We start from the raw sequence: 25,077 nt of genomic DNA, 5'->3' as shown, positions 1-25,077 counted from the left end.
TGATTTTGTCACCATTCTTTACATAAACTAGCAGAGTCTGTAGATAGACCTCCATTTGGGAGCTAGTTGTCAAATTGTTATCAACAGATGAAGTATTGAACAAGGAAACCTCTTCTCGTTTGCTCTCAGGATGCCTACCCTCTATACATTCTTTCTCTTCCACTTGGTACTTCTCAACAGATGGGCATAATAATGGCACATGCCGTCCACGACAAACAACACACCGTGCTCGAGATTGCTGCGCAGAATGGCCTGCTTTGGTACAAGAAAAACAGCGCTTAACTTTAAACAGAACCCCTTTCCTATCTTCAAGTGACATTTTTTGTGCATGGAGGCATTCTGTTGAATAATGATTCACCCCTTTACAAAATACACACTTCTGAGAGTCAGATTCAATTCCGAGAGTAGCAAGATCGGTTGCAGAGGCAAAATGAGCGTTGCCCTTATCGTGTGATTTCCCTTGATTCTTAGCCTGGCTATAGGAAAGGGACTGATTATTTGCCATTGCGACTCTCTCCTCCCCTTCTACTTCTCTTTTCAAAAACAACATTAAGTTATCCATTTGCTCCTGCAGTGTCCTATTGGGTTCATTGGAACGTTGCCACACCTTCAATATGTCTGTGGGCAGACATGATTCTATTAGCAGAAACAATAATGCGGCATAATTATCCGAGAAGACATTTAATGCCTCTAGTGCCCGTAACTGAGTTTCTAGCTTGTCATACAAAATACTGATCTTGACTGTCTTCTTTTCCAAAACCAAACTTAGTAGCTCCCGAACATAATACTAAGGAGTAAGTGCTTGAATGGCCCTTCCGTAATTTTCACCTGAGGGAGGAAAACTCATAACAACCATGCATGCTCATGAATTTTCTTTCGTAGCTTGAATCAAATACTGAAACGTTTCCTCCAACAACTGACCCTCGTCAATTTGTGAGAACTGCGACCGGAATGATATCCAACTGGCTATTTCCCCGTCGTAATTATTTAATTCCAGTTTCGGTAGACGAAGAGATATTTCATTTCCCGAATGATCACCAACACAACTAGATGAAGTATGGGCAGCACTGTTCATTGTGATCAAATCAGAGGCCTTACCTTTAATGCTGTGGTAACGTAAGGTATACTCCTCTGCTTTCTCCATTTCTGCCATCAGCACTTCTTCAATCTCCTCTTCCTTTGTTTCAGCACAGATGTTTTCACAAATCTGACTGTCCAGTTCCGATAACTCGTTTCTTCTCTCTTCGAGCACTAGTAAATGCACACTTATTAATTGTAAATCTGCATTACTCTGCGTCACTAATTCATCTATAGCATTGCAAGCTTTCGTGAACAATGTGCGGATAACAGCTCTTTTCTTAGTTACTTGTGTAGACGCCATGATTACGATGTACGAATCTAAACAACACGATATGGTATACTGGATACACAGACACAGTTGTACTCGCTATCAAATTATAATTCAGCAAAGTCTACGTTATGTCCTGTCACTGTCGCCATATGTAGATTAGGTCCTAAATACACATTATTTTTGTATCAACTAATTGTTTTCAACATTCATAAACAACTTTTATTCACAATCAAAACATGTTAACACCAGACCACAGAATACGCAAAACCCATTGAGTAAAGGAACAAACATTGCCAACTTTAACATCTACAAATCTCGACATACGCTATAAAAGAACAGGACAATATTTTCGTATTCTTTTTGCCTAAATTAAATCAGTTTTGTTGAGATATGTCTTAATTCTTGTGTGTGTATGTTTGTTTGTTTGTTTGTTTGGTTGGTTGGTTGGTTTTTTGTGTGTTTTTTTTTTTTTTTTAGTGGGTTAGTTGGTCCGTGGCAAGCATGAAATAAGGATATCTCCTCTCTGCTACTTCAAGTATCATTTCACATCATTTTTTACATGCTTTTCTCATTGCTAAATGTGCATCCCTGTTAGTAAAATACTATCAAATTTGTTAATTTGGAGGTTGAAGAGCTAGCATATTTTTTTGGAATCATGAACAGCTTCCAAGATATAAAAATTGTGTGTTAAATGTTGCAACTCCACTAGTGAAAAACGGTACTTTTGTATCCGTGTTGGACATTGTAGACATCTGGGACCCTAAGATGCAGTTAAACGCTTAACGCTTTAAAATTTAATCCATTTTTCCCCCAATCTATTGAATCCCCCCTCCAAACTGGAATTATTTGTAGATAGAAACATTGTATTAAAAAATGAAAAAGAAAAACAAAAGAATATTATTTGCACTGCTGCTTTAGCTGTAAAGAAAATAATTATAATTACAAGTAATGACTTGTTTAGCCCATATTGTCAACTTTGAACAGTTTAAATACATTATGTGATCAAAAGTATCCGGACACCTGGCTGAACATGACATACAAGTTTGTGGCGCCCTCCATTGGTAATGCTGGAATTCAATATGGTGTTGGCCCACCCTTAGCCTTGATGACAACTTCAACTCGCGCAGGCATACGTTCAATCAGGTGCTGGAAGGTTGCTTGGGGAATGGCAGCCCATTCTTCACGGAGTGCTGCACTGAGGAGAGGTAGCAATGTCGGTCGGTGCGGCCTGGCATGAAGTCGGCGTTCCAAAACATCCCAAAGGTGTTCTGTAGGATTCAGGTCAGGACTCTGTGCAGGCCAGTCCATGACAGGGATGTTATTGTTGTGTAACCACTCCGCCACAGGCCGTGCATTATGAACAGGTGCTCGATCATGTTGAAAGATGCAGTCGCCATTCCTGAAGTGCTCTTCAACAGTGGGAAGCAAGAAGGTGCTTAAAACACCAATGTAGGCCTGTGCTGTGATAGTGCAACACAAAACAACAAGGGGTGCAAGCCCCCTCCATGAAAAGCACGACCACACCATAACACCACCGCCTCCGAATTTCTGTTGGCAGTACACAAGCTGGCAGATGACGTTCACCGGGCATTCGCCATACCCACACCCTGCCATTGAATAGTGTTGGCTACTGAATGCATGATTCGAAGCAGTGTATCGATTCATTCGAGTGTCCAAGTGAATTGATTCACAGGAACGGCAAGCTCACGGCACACGATTCATCTTACTCCCAGCGGACAGTGCTGAGTGGCGCACTCGCTGGACGTTGACAGGGAGCCGAGCTTCCGCTGCAGCGAGACAGTAAATCATGGCACATCGAAAGAATCGCGAACGAGCACGGTTCAATGAGACACAAGATACACACAGCTCCTTATCGGCTCACTGGACACTATTACACGTTATGAGTCTCATTATGATAGCCGTATTGGAGTACAGAATGTAAAAGTTTCTAACAAATTTATTTAAAAACCATCATTCCAATACTTTAAAATCTCTAAGTCTAAGATACAAATACTACATACATGTTAAAATGGGACATGTTTCGCTTAGGCTTTGTAAGCATCTTCAGCCATACTTAATCTAAAGCTAAGTCGGGGCCCTGAACTGGGTTTCTCATTAACGTATAATACATGCTTTAATACAAGATAAAACAGTCATAAAATCTAGTTTGTGGAAAAAGCAATACTTAAATGCAAATAAAATTTAATAATGAACTTGTCATAGTATTATATGTACATGGAATGAATACTAGTGTTCATCTAAAAAAGTACACATTAGTTATTTGTAGAACGAAACAGTCATAATGATCTGACATACATTTGGATTGTACAGATTGCTTGACATTAATGAAGCGTGGATTAATTAAAAATGTCGAGAAATAAAACTTTGAGTGTTGTTGACAGAGAATCAGGTACGTAGAATACAGTAGAGTTGTTGACTCCAAGCGGTTGCGTAATAAGGTCAAAAGGCGCTTGAAGCATCAGTATAGAAGTGTTGTCTCCTTCTAGAATAGTCTTTGTAATAGATTGTAGTCGCGAGCTGTCTAGCGTAGAGGGTGTTCAATAAAGCTTTAGATGTGGGAGAATTCGCAATGTAGCGTATGTTGAAAACTGAAATGTGTAAGAAAATAAATGTAAGTTTTGAAGCATAGAGAACATTCTATTAATGAGTGGAAGTTTAACAACGCTTACCCCTAGTGTTGACAGAGAGATAACTAGTAGAGGGGAGGTAGGCAGAGCATTGAGGACATTAGGAGTAGGTGGAGGGGGTGTGGCGTGAATCGGTGACTTGGGAGTGGCTACTATTGCGTTATGGAAATTGCTGATGTGTTTATAATTAAATATTTTCATGAAGTTATTTGTATTTATGTTGAAGACTGTGAGTACTGTAATTTAGGGATTTGTTCAATCAATGGGCTATTTGTGTCAAGAACATCGTTTAGATTACTATTAATGTTATAATGCTGATCTAGAAAAATGTAAGCGTTTTCAAACTCGGTCATCAGTTTACTCTTGTTGACGTGTTTTATAATATGAAGGTCTTGTTCAATCGTGGTAAAGTTATGGCCGGTATCCTTCATATGATTGCTCATGGTGGAATATTTTCTATGTTTTGAAGCATTGTAATGTTCCAAATATCTAGTTTTGAAACTGCGTCCGGTTTGTCCTATGTACGTAAAGTTACATTGGGCGCATTTGAGTCTATAAATTCCGGAATTCAAAAATTTATTGTGTATTGAATTTACGGTATTGGAGTTTAAAAATATATTACAATTCGTGTTACGAGTTGTATACGCGATTTTGACGTCATATTTCTTTAGCGGATTGCTTATACGGTATATAGCTGGGTCAGTAAAGGTAAAAGCAGCAAAATTCGGTTTTTTGGGTTTTTCGGGAGTTAATTTTGAAGCGGCTTTTAGTTTGATTTTACCTATAATTTTATTGACCATATCTGGTTTGTAGCCGTTGAGTTCAGCTAGATCTTTAACCCTTTATAAGGCGGTGGGAATTATTTTCCCACCTCGGTTTTTTGTCATTTCTGGGCGCTGGGGATTTATTTCCAATGTATTGATGTGTGCTGCACTCTTGGGAATATTTGTGGAACTATTCTGATCTCGTTGGAATTTTTAGCTTCTTTGGAAAACATATGAAAAGCGACAGTGTGCCAGCGCAACGCCTGTTATGAACAAGATTTGTGAAGTGAAAATAGGGTAAGAAATGAACATTTTATAAGTCTATATACTATTTACATGAATTTTCTTTGTTTTTTTTTTGCATTTTTCTCATTTGTTCTGAGATTATTTACTTCCTTTTACCAATTGAAGAGTTCTGAGTTACAAATTTCTTTCACATTGTATGTGTAAATATGCTTTCCATACCCCACACAGGTTTCCGAAATATTTCTGCTAAATAAAAAGTTAACTAACTGAACTGAAATGTTCCCACTCCTGAATGGCAGACAGCAGGCAATGGGAAGTAAATTCCCATCTTATTACTGACCTCCTGAGCACTGGATTGTCTTTTCTTCTGTTAAATCGTATTGTTTAGCGCTTATAGAGCCTGTAAATAAAGTTAGTTAGAAAATAGTGTTTTATTGAGTACTGCCTTATAAAGGGTTAATGTAACCAAATACTTTCTTTCTGTTAGCATTAGACAGTGGGATTTTTAGAGCCCTGTGAATTAAACTGTAAAAAGTCACCTGCTTATGAGAATGTGGATGCAAAGAATCATTCTTTATAGTCAACGGAGCAGACGAAGATTTGCTGTAAATTTGGAATATAAATTTATCCTTAGCCCTTATTAAATTTAAATCCAAGAAATTCAGAGAATTATTGGATTCGTCTTTAGTGAATTTGATATTATTGTCAAGGTCATTGAGGTACTTTAATATATTATCACTGTTATTTTGATGTTTGTCAATGATAGCGAATGTGTCGTCTACAAATCTCAGCCACAATTGAAGACCATTAATTCTGTTAATTATTTTATTCGTTTCTAGGTTGTCCATGAAAATATTGGCAAGAATACCCAGAATTGGGTCGCTCATTGCGAGGCCCTTTTGATGGTAGATTTTGTCGTTAAAAGTGAAAAAGTTATTGTTTAGAACAAATTTCAGTAGATTGATGAATTCTTCCATTTCAAATTTACTTAAGTTATTCTGTTTTGAGAGATTAGTTTTAATGATGTTGATAGTTTTGTTTATAGGTATATTCGAATACATATTGACAATGTCATATGAAACCATTATACGATTGTGTTGTAATTTAAATTTAGAGAGTTTTTCGCAGAAATCAATGGAATTTTTGACGTAGGCGAGGTTATTAAATTTAAAGTGTTTACTTAAGAAACTGTGTAAGAACTTAGAGACATTGTAGGTGGGGCTGTTTCTGCAGTTTATGATAGGGCATACGGGTACTTCGTTTTTATGAATTTTTTGGTAAGGCTTTGGCCGTTGGATGTTTGGGATTCATTAAAATAAGCTTGTGACATTCGTGTTCTTGTGAAACAAAGGACTAATTTTTCAATAAATACTTTAAATCTCGTTGGATCTTAGGGATTGGGTCTTTATTGATTATGGTATATATATTAGCAGAAAAGAAGTCTTCAGTTTTTTTGATGTAGTCATCTTTATTAAGCAACACGGTTGTGGAACCTTTGTCTGCTTTCGTAACGATTATATTCTTCTTAATTTTACTCTTTATCTCGCGTATCTGTTTCTCGAGAATGGGATCGGACTTGGATCTTAGTTCATTTGCTAAAGAAGGGAGTTTCTATAAACTTTGACCAGTCATAAACTGAAGGTAAATAGAAATTACAGTAAATATGCTGTGACCAGTTAGTTGGCAGGTTTCACACATTGTATGCTTAAATTCTCCTAAGGTGTATATAGTCGGGTACAGATCCAGGCAAGAAGTTGATCCATGGTGTTCTTCTCTGCATTCACACAGAGTGGAGTCACAAACATATCCCAATTGTTTTCAATTTGGTCCTGTTGAACTCTTTACCGGTACTCGTCAACCAGTTTTTCTTTCCATGACCAGGAGGGAAACTCTCCAATGGTACCATCGACACTGCAGGATCATTTGTTCTGGGCTGCCTTGTATCCTGCAGTTCTGTTTCCAGTTCTTGTATTGAAATCGGCAAAATCGCCCATTAGCAATATCCTATCTTCGCTTTTGATCTGACTTCTATGTCACTTAGTGATTCATAAACTTGTTTACTTCATCCTCTATGTCACTTAGTGATTCATAAATTTGTTTACTTCATCCTCATCTGCTCCCTTCACATGATGAATACACAGAGCCAATGCAAAATTCTGCAATGAATTAAGAACAATTAGTTTGATGAGCCACTTTCTGAAGTATTCCTAAAGGTCTTGCATGTGAGAATTTATCATAAATGTGAGGAGAATATCGGAACCTCACAGTTTGGCTTCAGACATGGTTTTGGTACTAGAGAGGCATTATTCATTCTGCAGGTACAATGGTGCCGAGATGTCAATAACGATGTTTTTGCGTGTTTCATCAATTACAAAAAAGCCGTCGATACAGTCCGCCATGATGAATTTATGAACATTCTTGAGAATTAGGACTTGATGGGCAGGACATCCGTGTTATTGGTAATCTCTACTGGAATCAGAGTACTGGCATAAGAGTTGATGGTCATGTCTCGGAAGAAGTCTCAATTATGAAAGGAGTTCGCCAAGGCCGTATTCTTTCCCCCATGCTTTTCAACATCTATTCAGGAAAGATTTTTCAAGATGCTGTTTTTGGAAAGACTCAAGGAGTTGTGGTTAATGATTTCATCATAACATCAGGAATGCCGATGACACTGTGCTACTTGCAACCAATCTCCAGGATCTACAGGAACTATTTAATGCTGTCACTGAAGCCAGCAGTGCCATGGGCTTGAGGCTTAATGTAAAGAAGACCAAGTGGATGGTTATAAGTAGGAAAGAAGATGGTATTTGAGGTAATCTCACAGCAGCAAAGGACCAGATTGCAAGAGTGACAACATTTAAATACCTGGGATGTCACATCAATGATGACTGGGACCTTACTCACGAGATCCGATGCAGAATTGAGCAGGCCAGAACTTCTTTTCAGAGATTTGGAAAACTTTTGGCAAGCCATGACCTTTCCATTACGCTACGGACGTGACTAATCCGGTGCTACGTTTTCAGTATTCTGTTATACGGTGTTGAGGCATGGACACTGAGACCATGTGCAAGAAGTTGCAAGCATTTGAAATGTGGACGTACCAAAGGATGCTGAAGATACCTTGGACAGCTAAAATGAACAATATAGACGTTTTGCACCGTATGAACAAAGAACCAGAAATTCTCACTACCATCAGGAGAGGGAAGCTAGAATACTTCGGTCATAATTATGATGCAGAGCAGTAAATACAAGTAATACTCCAAGGGAAAATTAATGGAGAACGTGGTCCGGGAAAAAGTAGGACTTTGTGGCTCGGCAACTTGAGCCACTGGTTTGGGGGTGACAAAGCTTACTCCGTTCAGAACAGCTATGAACAAACAACATATCATGCTACTGATCGCCAACATTCTGCGAGGACATGGCACATGAAGAAGAAGAATCCTCATTCTAATGACTTCATCCGCTAAATCTATCCACATCATTCTCTCGTCTATGTGCCTGATAGAAATTTATGTTGCATTCTGTGGTCTTCCTGGTGAATAGTCCTACCACATACAGTGCCCTTCCCCTTTTCATACTTGTAATCTGTAACTGGGGCTGTACCTTAATTAAGGCCACGGCCGCTTCCTTCTGACTTCTAGGCCTTTTCTATCCCATCGTCGCCATAAGACCTATCTGTGTCGGTGCGACGTAAAGCCCCTAGCAAAAAAAAAAAATCTGTAACTGTATCTTCCTTGTGTCCCCTTCCCCAAACTTCACTGACTCCTAACACATTCACATGCACTGTCTTTGCTAACTCAGCCAGTTTTACTTTATTTTTGCCATAAGCCTCATTAATATTGACAGTACCCCATCAAATTCCATTTTGTTTGCCATCACCTAATTGTTTCCGAGGAGACCCCTACCTGTCAAATGGAAGTGGGACCTCATCCCTCCTATAGGCTTGCTTAAAATATTCTGAGCTCAGTGAATTTCTGAGAAATAGGTGCTACCCTACATACACATAGTCCCAGTAAAAAATTTCTCTCCAATGGTTTAGAGACCACCGTTGGATTGTATAGTCCCAACCACCTGAATGCAAGGGAGCCCTAACTCACAGTCCAACCATAGCACCATTTACTAGGCCACTCAGCTGTTGCCCATGATTCATAAACTAGGACATTATTACAGTAACCCATGCCATGGGGAAGATACGGAAGCAAATAGGAATAGAGAGTGTTTAGTGGACTTCTATGCTGGCACGGTATTACCCGAAGCATTTGTGAATTCATTCTTCAGACATAAGGCTATTTATTCACCGTTATAGTTGGGGACAAAACATGATGGCCCTGCCTCGTACCACTACCTTCCAGCTGCAGCCCGGTGTCTATTACGGACTAATAGGATTTACTACGTCTGCCATAGTCAGTTGCCAAATCATCTACCTCATTAGCACCAAAATGAGCCAGAGCAGGAATAAAACATTTTTATGGAATCTGTTTGTCATTTTGATGTAAATTGAATTATTATTATTATTATTATTATTATTATTGTTACGGAGCTTTCCGTGGTAGGTAGAAGTGAAAGAAGGTGCGGGTGTGAACAGGTCTCAAGCTACGAAAGTAAAATTAATTTAAAATTTAACAAGGTTATATTTTCTTTTCAAAATAAGGAAATAACAAGCATGGCAGGTACAAAGTAGCAAGTCAAAAGGGTAGTTACAATATTTACAGGATTTGGGCTTCGCGCCCTGACTTCACAATGCTTGGGCAATCAGCTCAGTTTTACCCCAAACACAAGTTTCAACAGAGGGGCAGAAAACCCCATTCATGCCTAGGAGCCCTTGCTCCAAATTACACTGAAAAGCCTCCACGAGGCATACAACACTCAATTTTCAAAAAGAGCCACTCGCTCTCAACTTTAAGCCTCTCAAAGGCCACACCAAACTCCACCTTCGAGTTGTCCTCACTGGACATAGACACAGGGGTAAAATACCCAACCTACTGATGTCTATTAAATGAAAAGAAGGTTGATTACATGACCTCCAAAATAACAATTTGAGAGGAGGCGATCTGCACTCCTAATACACTTTGTTTTTAAAACCTAATTTGGCTCTTAGGCCACTGATGCAAGGGCTAATCCCATACTACGGAGGTGACTTTAGAAAAGAAACAAATAGGTTGAGAAAAAAAAAGTTCACCTCAAAACAATATGAGTGGGGGATCGAGAGGGTTAAGCACTCTCTATCCCAATACGTAGTTTAAAAGGTAAAATAGATACCAGATTCTTTACATTTTTAAGGAAGGTTACATAACGGAAAAACTTCGGACCCGCCCCGAGAGTTAAACTGCTGAGCTAGCAAAGAAAGAAGTTATTAATTGGCCATTACCTTGTTGTTGACCGCTGCCGAAGAAAGAGGCGCTTCCCGCCCCCTGCTATGTACTTTACACACTGAAAGATGGAACAGAAGTGGCGCAGAGACCCTAAAATCAGCAGTTTATATACTCTCGCGGAAGGTTCTAGGCGTTAGGGGAATGAGAACACCCGCCCACAATCACTTTATTGGAGAATAAAGAGAAACCCCTACACAAGATGAAGAAGAAACACATTATTGGTGGAAAATTAAGTTAAGAAATTCGGGATTGGTTGAATACAAAACAAGGAGAAAGAGAGGGGTATACAGCCAACGTAAACCATAACAGAAGGAAATTTAACAAGAAACAAACTTTTGAAATAAAAATTTCTCCAAAGAACAGTTCTTTTTCTTCGCACTAGGGTGCACTATTGTAGTTCTTCAGTAGTGTCCTCTAGAAGAGAAAGTTCACACTTCTTACTTCAAGCAAAACAAAAACACATCAAAAATGACACAGTTCTAAAACTCCGAAATTTACAGGTAGTGACATCTTCTGAGAAAGTAGAAAATTAATACCGTCAATAAAGTTCAGGTTTCCTCCAGCAGAGGAGTTTCAACTGGCGCACCTTTTGAATTAGCGGCGTGGAGGTGTACCGCCCGGTACAGACCTCCCCCCCCCAAATGTTCCTCCAGGGGTGACACATGAAATTTGTTTGAAAACTAGGTCCAAGTTTTGATGTAGATGTGGAGATTAATTTCCGAAAAATTTATAAGATTTTCTTAATGTGGTTTGATTCAGTTTCAAAATTTTTGTTGTAACTGGAGAAGTAAAGTTTTTATGTTTGTAGAAGTTGAATTGAGAAGGAAAACTTTAGTTTTAAAATCGAGGAAAAAATTTTCTAAGTCCACCAGATTTTGTTGTTGAATTCCCAAGTGTAGTCATCTCTTATAGTAACTGTCCATGTAGTTGATGTTGATTAAGTTGGATGGCCAGACCGGCCGTTGCAGCTTGCGTCCAGAGGAGGCCGCTCAGACCCCTCAAGTACCCTGAGATACCGCTCGCCCGCACTATGAGGGGAGCAGTGGTGTTGAAACACGCCGCGCCCGCGGTGAACATATACAGGCTGCGGGCAAGTAGCAGGTCGTGCGCCGCACATCAGCCTTGGCCGGGAGGAGAGTTCCGGCTCGCCGTGCACATGTCGTCCTCGCTGGGGTCGAGGGGGCCCTTCCTCAAGCCCAGTCGCGGCACAGCGCCGCGCGGCTGCGGGGGCACTGAAACATTAAAGCTAGGCGGCAGAATATTGTTGGACCATCATCATATTTTGAGGGCACAGGCTTGGTGGAGAGGTTGAGGGGCCAGCGGCGTGCAGATATCCATGGCATTTAATATAATCAAACCACAGTGTGTATAGCAGGAGACGGGAGCGTGGTAATGGCCATGGTAAGGACAGAATGGCAGTTTAACGGTGCGGGGAGGGTTTACAAAAATACTTACATATGAAACTAAATTTTATAGAAGGGGCAGAAAGCCTTAAAGGTGAAACTCAAAAAAAAATATAACCTTCATATTCCTTTCACGATTATATGAAGCAAGTTGACACAAAATTTACACTGGTTTCACCTGTGACAGGTGAACCCTAAATATCCTCTCGGTGGCTGGATTACTTAATAACAACGTAACCGGCGTAAGAAAATCGAGAATGATACAAGGCCCATGAAATCTGGGGGCAAGCTTGCCCGCGGGAACAAAGTTCTTGACCATAACTTGGTCACCTACCTTCAAAGGGGTGGGTCTCCGTCCACGATCATACCTTTCCCTAACCTTATCATGAGACACTTTAAGATTGGCTTTAGCCTTCTTCCAAAGATCTTTAATGTTGTCCGGATCTATTGTCTCGGGCAGAATGTCGCTCAGAGACCAGAGGTTAGAGAGCGGCGTGTTGGGAACAAACTTGAACATCAAAGAGGCTGGAGTAAATTTATGTGATTCATGAACCGCCGAATTCAAAGCAAAAGCTAACCAATGCAGGGACGTATCCCACCTGGAATGATCTTCATGATGATAGGCGATAAGCGCGGACCTGAGATTACGGTTAACCCGTTCAGCCAGAGATGGTTGAGGGTAATAAGCAGAAGTAGTTACATGAGAGATGGACAAGTCGAAACAGAATTTACGAAAAAGATTAGATGTGAACGCCTTAGCATTATCAGACACAATATATTGGCACGGACCAAAAGAGGCAAAAATAGAATTTAAGCAAGTAATGGTAGACTGAGCGGTAGCCAGCTTAGTCGGAAATAACCAGGAAAATCTAGTAAAGCCATCTACGCATACAAAGATAAACTTGTTAGCATTTCCCTTAGACTGGGGGAAGGGTCCTACATAATCAATATACAAGCGTTCCATGGGACGCGACGCTTGATGCGAAGACAAAAGGCCTACCTTGGTGGACATGGTGGGTTTACTGAGCAAACAAGATTTACAAGCTTTTACTAGTTCACGGATTTCACCGTCCATACCTTTCCAGATGAACATTTCACGAATCTTCTCACGAGTTTTAAAGATTCCAAGATGCCCTCCTAATGGGGTCTCATGATAATACTTGAAGATCATAGGTACAAGAACAGCTGGAACGACAACTTTCATCATCTTATCATGCCTCGAGGGGCAACATAGAACACCATTCCTCAGAACATAAGGGACGACATGTTCCCCAGAAGAAAGGGTTTCCATTATCGGAGCCAGCGTCGGATCTTCACGTTGGTATTTCTCGATATCCCTAAAGAGCATGGGAACATCTGTTAAGATGGCATTAACATCAGATAGTATGGACTCGGAAGGTGATGAACTATCGACCGGTTCATGGGTCTCGACGTCGTTGGAAAACATACGGCTGAGTCCATCAGCAACAATATTTTCGGTACCTCTGATATGCCTGACATCGAATTGGAAGGCAGAAATACGGATGGCCCAACGGGCTATACGACCAGTACGACGCGGCCTACCTAAGACCCAGCTTAAGGCTTGATTATCTGTCTCCAGGTCAAATTTGACGTGTTCCAGATAGAGACGGAACTTCTCTAAGGCGAATAAGACTGCCAAACCTTCGAGCTCATAGATGGAATACTTGGCTTCTTGAGCCGATAGAGTCCTAGATGCATAGGCGATGGGTCGCCTCCCTAGTTCAGTCTCTTGAAGAAGGACTGCAGCTACTGCTGACGACGACGCGTCGGTTTGGACGATGAATTTCTTCGAGAAATCAGGCATAGCAAGTACAGGGGCATTACAGAGAGCTAATTTAAGATCTTCAAAAGCGGCTTGTTGAGAAGGTCCCCACTCGAATTTGATGCCTTTCCTACGAAGAAGGTTTAAGGGCACCGCTCTATTAGCGAAGTTAGGAATAAACTTCCTGAAGAAATTCACCATACCAATGAACCTGGCGATACCTTTAATGTCCTTGGGAGGTTTAAACTCACGGATGGCCTGTGTTCTAGAATGATCGACTGCTACCCCATCAGGTGATACAATATGCCCTAGGAATGACATAGAGGGCTTAGCAAAGGCAACCTTGGACAACTTAACAGTTAACCCAGCCTTACGAAGGCGATTGAGAACTTCTCGCAGATGATCTAGATGTTCTTCAAAAGTCTCTGAAAATACGACGACATCATCCAAGTAGTGATATAAGTACTCAAATTTGATGTCGGAGAAGACCCTATCTAGTAGCCTAGTGAGTACAGCTGCTCCCGTGGGGAGCCCGAAAGGCACGCGGTTGTATTCGTATAAGTTCCAGTCCGTGGCAAACGCTGTGAGGTGTTTAGACTCTTCGGCAAGGGGAATTTGATTATAGGCCTGATTCAGGTCCAAGATAGTAAAGAACTTGGCCTTACGGAACCATGAAAAACAAGAATGAAGGTCGGGAAGGGGCACAGATTGTAACACCACCTTCCGATTGAGAGCCCTATAATCAATGACAGGCCTGAAGCCTCCTTGGGGTTTCGGGACTAGAAAAATAGGCGAAGAATACGCCGACTTAGAGGGCCTAATAATACCATCCTTCAACATTTGATCGATGATTTCTTTCAATGCCTTCATTTTAGGTGGAGATAGCCTATATGGTGGAAAACGGACAGGAATCGAATCCGTGACCTCAATTTTGTATTCAATAAGGTCAGTAACACCAAGAGTATCAGAGAACACCTCTGGAAATGACTGACATAATTTACGAATACTATCAGCCTGCTCCTCAGGTAGATGTCTAAGGTCTAACAACATCTCATCCTGGGTAGGCGAAATAGATGAACACGACACAGAATTACACTTTAACAAGGGAATTTTACATTTGGACGCAAATTTGAATGTGCACGACTTACTCTGAAGATCGAGCACAAGACCAGTGTGAGAAATGAAGTCCGCTCCCAGTATAATGGGGCAAGACAAGTGCTTAGCCACAAACAGTTTGGTTTTCCATGTAAATTTAAAAATACGAATTTTGACCAGTAAGGAACCTGGAATTCTAATGGGGATGAATTAGCCGAAACATATTGAACAGGAGAGGAGACATAGTCAGGTAGTTTACAAACAGACTTAAATTTTGAATACCATTGGTCCGAAATAATTGAACAAACACTACCTGAATCTAATAGAGCGGTTATAGGCTCGTTATTTAACTCAATCTTAAGAAAAGGAATAGGTGCGGGGGTATCCGCCGCAATCCTAAGACATTCTTTAGGGCATTCAAAAGATGAATTTGAAGACTGCTCGTTCCCTGAATTTACAACCTGTTTACCAGGGGCTGAGTCCCGGGAAGATGGATTAGTCGACTCAGCCGAAGCCACTAGTCACTTTTTATTATTGGCATAGGTGGAATTTGCACCAGAAGTTGAGCAGGAGGGGGTGCTATTTGAGTTTGGGCAATTCTTGGCGATATGTGAGAAAGCCCCACATTTAAAACAGCCTTGTGATGAACCAGCCCCATTCCTTGTCCCACTCGACTTGATCAGTGGACACTTATTGCGCAGGTGGTCAGGCGACCCACAAGCATAACATTTACGAGGGGTGACTGATCGGCGAGGTGGAGGCCGAGTATTACTAAAGGAAGGCGGGGGTTCTTTCGCTACACGCAAAGAATCGGCGTATCTAACTCCTTCTGCTGAGACGGCCAATGCTTCAAGTTCAGAGAAAGTTTGCGGGCACGCCGCGAAACACAAATATGACCTATAGGGAGGTGAAATTCCCTCTACAATAGCCTGTACAATCTGATCCTCCGGAAAGTGAAGAGCAAACACCCTAGTATAGAATTTAATATCTTGGATGAAGTCAGCCAGGTTTTCATCCAAACGCTGTACACGATAATAGTACTTCTGAATCAGAGATGACCTCGCGCGGGCGGGAATAAAATTTGCAAGCAGATGTGCATGAAAATCTTCAATAGATGACTGTTCGGCTATGGCTCTTACTATTTTGTCAGAGAGAATACCAATTGCATAAGGATAGATAATTTGCAAAATTTGACATGGAGAAAGAGAAAACACAAGGGCATGATCCTGAAATTCAACTAGAAATCTTAAAAATGAAATTACTTCACTGGTGGTATTAACGGAAAACTTAGAGATACCTCTGAGCAACATTGCCAATGGATGAGGCAAGCTGCTAAACCCGGGTGACATAGTCGGTAAAGGTTTAAGTGGCAAAGAAGTTAATTCAGAACGTACATTAGTCAATGAGTTACGACGTTCAGACTCGTTGTCTAATGGGGCAGAGATAGTTTGAGCAGCAACGGTTATCCTTTTGACTTCTCCCTTAGGGGGCTCTTCCTCGCTCCCAGCATTCATCGTGGCGGGTTGATCAGTTTTGGGAGGAACTTCCCCAGTTAACAATTGAGTGACCTTGCTAGATAATTCAGACATATTTTCAAGCAGCGTACTAGCTTCCTTCTTCTGAACGTCATTCAACTTTAGAGACAACAGATCGTTAACTCTATTTGAAAAATGAAACAGCCTAGCTTGCACACGCTTAATTTGATTAGGAGAAGGATCATTTTCATCAAAAAAACTAACTACAGAAGCTAGCCCAGTAATATTCTCCGTGATCGTGGAAAGAGAGTCGTCAATTTCTTTCTCTCCCAAATTGGGGATGGAAATGGGCAAATCTAGAGACTCTCTAAGCTTGTTTGTGTCTACTGCAACCGTGCCTCCAGATTGTACATTTCTGATAGTTAACTCATAGATCAACTCCTCCTTGCGCAAATAGTTAAGATGGAGAACATCGCGAGGGCCGGGCATGGTGACAGATCAATTTTGAAAATCTCAAAAAATTCCAGCAACTGAGAAAATGGTTAGAGTTCGGAACAGAACAATATTTAGCCGTCAAAAGGGGCTAAAATGAGACCCATTCAACCACGCTCTGCTACCACTTGTTACGGAGCTTTCCGTGGTAGGTAGAGGTGAAAGAAGGTGCGGGTGTGAACGGGTCTCAAGCTACGAAAGTAAAATTAATTTAAAATTTAACAAGGTTATATTTTCTTTTCAAAATAAGGAAATAACAAGCATGGCAGGTACAAAGTAGCAAGTCAAAAGGGTAGTTACAATATTTACAGGATTTGGGCTTCGCGCCCTGACTTCACAATGCTTGGGCAATCAGCTCAGTTTTACCCCAAACACAAGTTTCAACAGAGGGGCAGAAAACCCCATTCATGCCTAGGAGCCCTTGCTCCAAATTACACTGAAAAGCCTCCACGAGGCATACAACACTCAATTTTCAAAAAGAGCCACTCGCTCTCAACTTTAAGCCTCTCAAAGGCCACACCAAACTCCACCTTCGAGTTGTCCTCACTGGACATAGACACAGGGGTAAAATACCCAACCTACTGAGGTCTATTAAATGAAAAGAAGGTTGATTACATGACCTCCAAAATAACACTTTGTTTTTAAAACCTAATTTGGCTCTTAGGCCACTGATGCAAGGGCTAATCCCATACTACGGAGGTGACTTTAGAAAAGAAACAAATAGGTTGAGGAAAAAAAGTTCACCTCAAAACAATATGAGTGGGGGATCGAGAGGGTTAAGCACTCTCTATCCCAATACGTAGTTTAAAAGGTAAAATAGATACCAGATTCTTTACATTTTTAAGGAAGGTTACATAACGGAAAAACTTCGGACCCGCCCCGAGAGTTAAACTGCTGAGCTAGCAAAGAAAGAAGTTATTAATTGGCCATTACCTTGTTGTTGACCGCTGCCGAAGAAAGAGGCGCTTCCCGCCCCCTGCTATGTACTTTACACACTGAAAGATGGAACAGAAGTGGCGCAGAGACCCTAAAATCAGCAGTTTATATACTCTCGCGGAAGGTTCTAGGCGTTAGGGGAATGAGAACACCCGCCCACAATCACTTTATTGGAGAATAAAGAGAAACCCCTACACAAGATGAAGAAGAAACACATTATTGGTGGAAAATTAAGTTAAGAAATTCGGGATTGGTTGAATACAAAACAAGGAGAAAGAGAGGGGTATACAGCCAACATAAACCATAACAGAAGGAAATTTAACAAGAAACAAACTTTTGAAATAAAAATTTCTCCAAAGAACAGTTCTTTTTCTTCGCACTAGGGTGCACTATTGTAGTTCTTCAGTAGTGTCCTCTAGAAGAGAAAGTTCACACTTCTTACTTCAAGCAAAACAAAAACACATCAAAAATGACACAGTTCTAAAACTCCGAAATTTACAGGTAGTGACATCTTCTGAGAAAGTAGAAAATTAATACCGTCAATAAAGTTCAGGTTTCCTCCAGCAGAGGAGTTTCAACTGGCGCACCTTTTGAATTAGCGGCGTGGAGGTGTACCGCCCGGTACAATTATTATTATTATTATTATTATTATTATTATTATTATTATTATTATTATTATAGCTCAGGAATTTAGACATGAAAAAATTATGTTAATATTATGGCGATGTAGAGTAGGTTATGAGGTAACGAAGAGAGACCCCTTAATTCTAAAACACAAACTTAAACGACCCATAAAACTGGACTAGCTCAGTGATAGTGCGACGGGCTAGTAACCCAAAGTCGGGAAGTGCTGCGGGTTCAAATCCCACCGGCTGTTCTTGAAATGATTTCTGTAGTTTTCCATTTCACATAAATGCCGAAACATTATAAGGCTGAAATATCCACATGAATAATAATATAATTTCCTGTTGTTATTGCTATTATCATATAATTGTTAATAGAATGTTCAAATTACCCAATTTTATGCTGCCAATAGGTTGCACAGTTTGTAATGTAAACCATTTTGAAAAGTGAAAATAATAATGTATTCATAATAAATTATTATTAACTATTCATAATTAGTATAATTATTGGCTCCTCCCTAGCCCAGACGATAGCCTCTGACAGTTAAGGGAAATCAGTACACTTTAAGGCGTTAACTCCCACTTTAGGGTGTTTTGCAAAATCATAAAAAGCTTCAAATAGGTTGGATTGTTGTTATTTATTTACTTTATTTTACTTTATTATCCATAAATATTTGTAAAAAGGAAAAAAACATTTAATTTGACGTGTGGGTCCCCAGAAAAACATTATTATTATTATTATTATTATTATTATTATTATTATTATTATTATTATTCGATATGGCCACCTGTGGGCCACGTTTACACAATCTTCCTTCTGTCACACAGACTGATACCCTTCTCTTTACACTCTCGCCAAAGATTATTATTATTATTATTATTATTAACAAATATATCGCAATTGGGAACAGGTGGCAATGGTCACTTACATTAGTGTGATAGTAAAATTAAAACATAATTACCCAAGTACAACAGGCAATTCGATGGACAGAAAATTCAGTGGACCCCGCTTTTTATGATCACTCTGGGACGCAGATAATTTGATAACAGTAGCCGAAAAATAAAAATTGGTGGGTAGCCTACACTATTTATTCATAAACTACATGTACTACAATGAATCAGATACCGCCACACAGCACTGCAATACCATTAACTGTTTTCAGCTATGTAAAAGTCTCTAATCATTGTTTGCTTCTGGTTGTCTCTCAAAAGTCCATTAATATCTAGTGCCTGTCGCATATCAGCATTCGTTGTTGTTCGGGAAGTTTCGGCAACATCGTCATCATCAGCATTGCCATCTTCTACTCCGTGTTCTTCACCTCTCATATCTAATTCTGCGGAAGTAACTGCCTCACATATGTTGTCTTTGTCTGTTCCGCATCAGTAATGATGCCCTCAATAATGTTCATCCATTCCTGAAATTCATCTTCCGTTAAGCCTGTTGGACAAAGTTCAGTATCCTTGTCTCCTTCTGGTAACTCTCTTAAAAATCCCCCATACTGGAAACAGTTCCTTGTTGTATGTGCTGAGACATTATCCCATAACATGGCTAGAATATGCAAGGCATCAAGAAGGCTGGTAGTTTTGGCAAGGGCATTGGCACTAGTTTTATGTGAGTCCTCTATTCTCTATGCTATGCCTTTAAAACAACGTGGATTCTTACTTTTCCCAATCACTAACCGTCTTTTCTTTTCACCAAGACATACTCGCACAACATAAAACTCTTACTCGTTCCTTGGAGGTTTTACAGCCTTTAGCACTTTCATATTTGAAGAAGTGTGTTCAGGCAAGGCGCGATAATACTTGCATACTTGAGAACGAAATCCTTGAAAACAAATACGATAACGTAAACCAAATTCATGATCACAATAAACGGAAGATTTTCAATGTTTTAGTATTTGTCCATACCGTACTTTATAAAAGTGATTATATAATACTGTTGATAACATTCTCCGTGCTTACAATAAACAGCGTCCACTATATTACAAGAAATACTACTAGTTTAACATTCTAAATCCAGTATCATATACATAACCATTAATCCATTAAATTTCTTATTATAATTTTACCTTAATCCTCGTCTTCGTCATCTTCCTCCTCAGAACCAGAAGAATCTGTTTGCTGTCAAAAATGGACTGGATGTTCTTGTAGCTTTTTTTCTATTTTCTCTACATGGCTGGTGTAATTTCTCCACTTTTCAAGTGTCACGAGCATACAGGCTTCCTTCAGTGATTGAATAATTTCGCCCAATAGTTTCTTTCTTCGATTTTATGATACGGTCCTCCTTTTTATCTCTGCCCACACCATCTCAATGGGATTAAAAATGTAGTGGTGTGACAGTACGTGCAAGACTGTGTCCATACTGGCTGCCAATTGGTCTACAACATACTTCTTTTTTCTTTCTCCAATAGGCTTGTTCTCCGTAATAATTTCAAGGAGTACTTGCATTATAGGAACAGGATGAGGGACAGGAATATTTTTATTGATCATATATTGAAGGATTTGATCTTTTTTCCAGGTTTAATTGGATTTAGGGTTAAATACACGGTTGTGGTATCAGGCATTATCCATAACTATTACAGGTGGTCTTTCTAAGTGTCGTAGTATCTTCGCTTCAAACTAGTTTTCAAAGATTTCAGATTTCATGCTGCCATGGTAATCTGCGGGAGCATGCGCCATTTTAGTATGTGTAACTAGAAGAGCATCACTAATAAAACCAAACTGTCCACCACAATGAGCAATAACGATTCTATCACCTTTGTTGAATGTGGTTGTTACAGCACAATTGTCTGAATTGTCTGTCCAGTTTTTCATTCTGCAACAGTTACTGTCAAACCATGTTTCATCTAGATATACGTCAGCATAACCTTTGAAGATATCTGTACTGGCAAGCAATTATTTCAGGTGTTACACTTTTTTGGTACAGGTATTTAAACCCCATACTTTTCAGAAGACGACAAAGTGTCTTCACCCCGTACCGAAAGTGATAATCTGCCCAGCTGTCTTCTGTTTCATTGCTTCAGTTAGGTTACCTATTGTTGGAGATTTACCATCCCTGTAATACTCAAACTGTTCGACGAAGCAGGTCCAGAGTGAAATCGTCTATTTTATCAAATTTAAATTTCTGCTTCCAGACTTTCTTTTTAGTGGGGGTTACATAAGTATTGACATGATTGATTTTAACTACTTTTTTCACCCTAGTAACACAGATTCCGGTCGCTTCCGATGCTAAATCACTTAAATTTTTACCAGTTATAACACCGCCATTTCCTAAAACACTTCGTAAGAAATTTTTTATGTTCTCTACCAACATCACGGTTTGTTTTCGTAATTTAACGCCTCTGCCAATCACATTTTTGTCACTTTTATTTGGAGTTCTTGGTGAGGAAGGAGAATAAGAAGGTACAAGCAGCTGATTTAATTCCGCTTCGTTACACTGTGATTCTTGATTTACCCACGGCCAGAAGAATACAGACATATTACTGTTCTGTTATCTATCAGTTCCATGTCCGTATTGATACTTGGTATTCACAATCACAAAGAATGGGTACCGTCCACCTAATCAATACTTATGTCTTGTTACTATGCAGTACCGGTTTCGACCTTTACAGAGGTCATCCTCAGCCGATCATGAGATCTAAAGCTAACTTAATATATAATTTAAAAAACATTACTAAATGTAATGAAGAATGTCACATGATATGAGTGATAATATTGAAATATACAATATATAAAATATATTAAGTTAGCTTTAGATCTCATGACCAGCTGAGGATGACCTCTGTGAAGATCGAAACCGGTACTGCATAGTAACAAGACATAATAACGAATTGATTAGGTGGACGGTACCCGTTCCTTGTGATTGTGAATATTACTGTTCTTGCGCTAAACTGATAAGTTATAAATATTACAAATATCAGTTATTTCATATCTTACTATTAATAATGCTCACTAGGTCACTGCACTGCACTCGGCATGAAGAAAGAGTCAAGACTGAAGAGTGGTTTGGCAACCTCTCCATACAAAAGCAAGGATCACACGGAGCTCATTAACTCAGCAGGGTGCAAGGTGGGATTTACAGGTGGCTTCCAGCTCGCTTCCAAGAACTGAGGTTGTCATGTTTTGTCCTCAACTATACAGATGTGAGGTTTGGGGCATCAGGTTCATAATAGGCTATAGTATAACTGACTTTGAATTTGGGAATTCTGTTAGGAATGTACGGGTATTCTGGGTATTTTTCAATAACATAAGACACTATCTAATCTGTAGTGAACTATTAATAAACTTAGGATAGAGAAATCAATGTCTGACTGGAGATGGGACAAAGGTAGAAAATCTCCAGGATGTGGAAGTCGGACAGAAGTACATGTATATGATTATTGTAAAGTTTCCAAAAGTAGACAGTTCTTAAGGTCAAGATGTACAAGGAGAATGGGTGGCATATAGGGATACTGTAGTAGAAATGGCAAGGGAATGCTTGGGAACAACTGTACGTAAAGATGGAGGGGGAAAAAGCAAACATTTTAGTGAATGATGAAGTCAAAGCAGCTTGTAATTGTTAAAAGAAGGTGTATCAAAAGTGGCTCCTAACAAGAATTGACGTGGAAGGCAACTGTATTTAGAGAAAGAAATACAGCAGAGTGAAAGAAATCATTTTAGAGTCCAAGAGATTTAGAAGAAGCTGTGTTGTCGCCGGTAGCACGAACGGATACCGGATGCGACTATTTAGCAGGCTAGAGTCTTGTTCGTTAACGGAATTAACCAGACAAATCGCTCCATCAACTAAGAACAGCCATGCACCTCCACCCACCGGATCAAGAAAGATCTCTCAATCTGTAAATCCTTCCGGTGTCCGGGCCTGGTGAGGTTTCCCGTGTATAGTCAAATTAAGCCACAGGCTCCACTCCTGGTGGTGCCCTTCCGTCAATTCCTTTAAGTTTCAGCTTTGCAACCATACTTCCCCGGAACCCAAAAGTTTTGGTTTTCCGGGAGCTGCCCGCGAGTTATCGCAGGAACTTCGACGGATCGCTAGCTGGCATCGTTTATGGTTAGAACTAGGGCGGAAGGCTTGGTCAAGCAGCTTGTAAATCATTCTGGACTGTAATAAAGAATCTTAAAAAGTTAGGGGTAAATCATGTCAGCTCATTGTAGATCCTAGGGAATCACTGAACAGATAGAGCCCACCTGGTAGCCATAATCATTAAGGCACCAAATCTATATGGTTTGACACTGTGGGTTGCTGGTTCGAGAAAAAATGTTTACCATAGCAACAAAAAAAAAAATTGGGTTAAGAAGGTTGTAAAGAAAGAATAGGAGAAAAGCTGGGAAATATTCACTCAAAGGACTTGAAGGTGACAGCAGTGGAAACAAGAAAACACTACATGGAATATTATCAAGTAATGAAGATACAAAAACATTTGAAAGAGAAAATGGGTGCATTGTCCAGGATGCAGAAGGGTTCAGAGAAAAGATGAACAATTCAATGCCTTATTGAATGGAAAGGATTTGCCAGAACCTGCAGTGGAACAACCTATAATCTGGGCAGAGATCAAAAATATGCCTTGAAGCAGATGAAAGGAGACAAGATGAATTGGCAATAGGCATTCTACGAATACAGTTGTTACTTTGATTGCTGGGAGTTATTGGAGGGAATACAAAGTACCAGATGACTGGAAGAAGGAGATTATAATACCATTATTCAAAAAGGTGGAAGTAGATGTAAGTATTCCAATTGTAGAGGAATTGCCCTATTTTCGCATTGCTGTAAGATATTGGAAAAGATTATTGAGAAAGTAATATTATTGTTAGCAAATCAGTCTGAAGATGAACATCATGTGTTCAGGAGCAGCAGAGGAACAACAGATCTTAGATTTGTTTTAAGACAGTTAATGGAAATGTACTACTGGGGTGGGGGGAAGAAAGAAAGATCTCATAATTTTATTGATTTGGACAAAGCCTATGACAGTGTATCAAGATGTAAGATCTGGGATTGTCTAGAAAAATTGGTCCAAATTTTGTAATAAGATCCAAATGCTATATGAAGGATGCAAGCTGTGTACAAGTGGGTACTGAAAGATTGGATTGTTCTACGTAGGAGGGGGGAGTGCATCAGGGTAACACTCTTTCCCCATTACTTTTTATTGTACTTTTGGATGTGTTTATAAAGGAAACCAAGATGTAGGAAAAGGGGAACTTAATGCATTGGTCCTTGCTGATGATGTAGCTACAGTATAACCTTGTTAAGGTGTTTCTGCAGGGGACAAGGATAAAGAACGTGTTAAGCAAAAAAATGTACTACTGAATACACAAATAAGTTATCCAACAGGGGTATGGAAATATTAGATACGATTTTTTCAGAAATGAGGGCATTTTACATTGTGTATCTGTGGGTAAAGTTAAAACTGTATCATTTCTAAAGTTGTGAAGGCAATATTAAAAGGTACAAGAAACACGACAAGGTAACAGGTAGGGACCCTCTTAGAGGCAGCTCCACCGAGCTCGATAGCTGCAGTCGCTTAAGTGTGGCCAGTATCGAGTATTCGGGAGATAGTGGGTTCGAACCCCACTGTCGGCAGCCCTGAAGATGGTTTTCTGTGGTTTCCCATTTTCAGATCAAGCAAATGCTAGGGCTGTGCCTTAATTAAGGCCACGGATGCTTCCTTCCCATTCCTAGGCCTTTTCTGTCCTATAAGACCTATCCGTGTCGGTGCGACGTAAAGAAAGAAAAAAAAAAGCAGCCCTGCCCAGGTAGTGGCGCCCCTGCCTATGAGAGTCCCAGAGCACACTGACCCGGTGTGTAACATCTGGTAAAGGGTCCCAGCTCAGGGTAACGAGTGAAGACTTCAACAGCAGCAAAAGCCGAGAATATAATTTGGTACGGTGGAGCTGG

The 25,077-nt window shown here is 40.0% G+C and overlaps 1 protein-coding gene across 2 annotated transcripts in view; it reads left to right on the top strand.

Annotated features, from left to right (window-relative positions):
• LOC136877233 (CKLF-like MARVEL transmembrane domain-containing protein 4) overlaps window positions 1-25,077 on the top strand; it is a 65,141-nt gene that overhangs the window by 5,754 nt on the left and 34,310 nt on the right. The gene's annotated exons all lie outside the window — the stretch shown is intronic.

This window comes from Anabrus simplex, chromosome 7 (genome assembly GCF_040414725.1).
Source record: "Anabrus simplex isolate iqAnaSimp1 chromosome 7, ASM4041472v1, whole genome shotgun sequence".
NCBI lineage: Eukaryota > Metazoa > Arthropoda > Insecta > Orthoptera > Tettigoniidae > Anabrus > Anabrus simplex.
The sequence above is the reverse complement of the archived record's forward strand: the minus strand, read 5'-3'. Positions and strand labels throughout refer to the sequence as shown.